Raw genomic sequence first — 1,833 nt, forward strand, 5'->3', positions numbered from 1 at the left:
AGTAGAGAGGACCAGGAGGGGAGGGCACCAGGCAAGGGCCACACATTAAGGAGGACCACACAGTGAAGAAGACGTGCTAACTGCCCACACAGGGGGAACCACTCAGTGAGCAGAAGACTGTGGAGAGCGTCCCATAGAAAGATCCCACAGAGGGCGAAGCCCAGCCCTCTGTTTTGTTCTTATTTTAGACTCTGGCCCTGGAGTTCCCTCCAGCCCAGCCGTTTTTCTTCCTTCATCTTATAAAGGTCTGAGACCCCTGGGTTAGGTCATGTGTGGACCTGACCCCAGGTATCCTGCCACCACAAATTGCGTTGGGACATGCCCTCTCTCGACACCTCCTCTTTGTGACAAGAAAGGCACGTGGCTAAACAGAAACAGCTCGGGAAGTCAGTTTAAGGAGGATATGTACATATTTATTTCACAGCCACAAGTGCATACACAACAAAGCAGCACTTGGGTCTAGGTCTGCAGACCTAGGGTGTGCACACGTGTCTATGAGGAAGCCTGTTTCTCAGAGCTCAAAGCCAATGGGGGCGGGGTACACTACAAATTCCCACAGAATGTGGGTGGCAGTGGCCTGGTCTTGTGTTGTGTCTCCAGCATCCTTCACCTGATGGATCACTTCACCTGTGAACAACAAAGACCATGTGAGATCTTCTGCCATCACTGGAACCACAGTTAACGACACTGAACCCAGCAGGTTGCAAGAGACAGGTGCCTATAGCCAACTATCCATCTGACCCCGACACTAAGCGTGCCTAGGTCTCCTCCCAGCTGCCTCTGGGCCCTTGCTCCTGCCCAGTGACACCTTCCTCCCACACCACATGATCTTGACCCTCTAGGGTCTTGGGGACTCAGTGTCCCTGCCTCTCCAAGGTTCTAGTCAAGTCGTGCATCCATGGGCTCACTCTTGCCTGCTCTCCCATGGTGCCCACCTTTACCTCCTCTGCTGGGACCCCATCCCACTAGGCCCTCACTGGGCTACCTTGAACAGGGTGACCGTGGTGCTGTAGAAGAGGCTCAGAAGGAAGAGGACGATGAAGGTGGAGGCCATGGCCCACAGGTTCTCGAAGCCCTCCTCCTCAGCATTCACTTCCCCCACTGCAAGGACAACAGGACACGGGGCATGGTCAGCTCTGAGTGTAGCCAGGGTGGGGTCAGCGTTAGTATCCCAGCAGAGCCTGTCCCAGGGGGAGGAGGACTGGAGTGCAGAGAGGGTTAGAAACTCAAGGTTCAGGGCAAGGAGCTGTGATGAGGGAACTGAGACCACATAACCCCCCCTCCCAGCTTTCCCCAGGGTTGCACCCATGATAGGGTGGCGGCAGCAGAAGCAAGAGGACAGTGGGTAGACAGAGTGCTGGGCAGAGAGAGGTGCGTGATACTAGCAAGGAACTGTGTGTGTATAGGGAGCATACTCCCCAGGCTCCTGCTGCACCTGCTCTGCCTGCCATTTGAGGTGAACACCTCCCGATCTTTCTGGAAGAGTCTCTGGCCAGGCTTGACCTGTGATCACCTTGGCACCTGATGGGTAGATGTAGGTGGGTTCAGGGTGAACAGCTGACCCTGGTCAAAGTAAATGGACTGCAGCCATCCTAGGGGTCTAAAATGCCAAAGAGGGCCAGTAAAACAAGGGGCTGGGCCTCAGTTGAGGCCCCCTGATGTGTCCTGGGCCCTTTGGGGAAGCACAGTCAGGGAGGCTGGTATAGAAGGGCTCTGCTCAGCCACTGTTGGGTGGGTGAGTGGGGATGTCAGCGGAGAGTGGTTGCTTCTGGAACCCCATTAGGCATCCTCTCTGTCCTCATGTCCATCTCCCCTATGCAGTGGGAGCACATC

The sequence above is a fragment of the Echinops telfairi genome, unplaced genomic scaffold, assembly GCF_000313985.2.
Source record: "Echinops telfairi isolate 266 unplaced genomic scaffold, ASM31398v2 ScPeMD7_43;HRSCAF=161, whole genome shotgun sequence".
Lineage (NCBI taxonomy): Eukaryota > Metazoa > Chordata > Mammalia > Afrosoricida > Tenrecidae > Echinops > Echinops telfairi.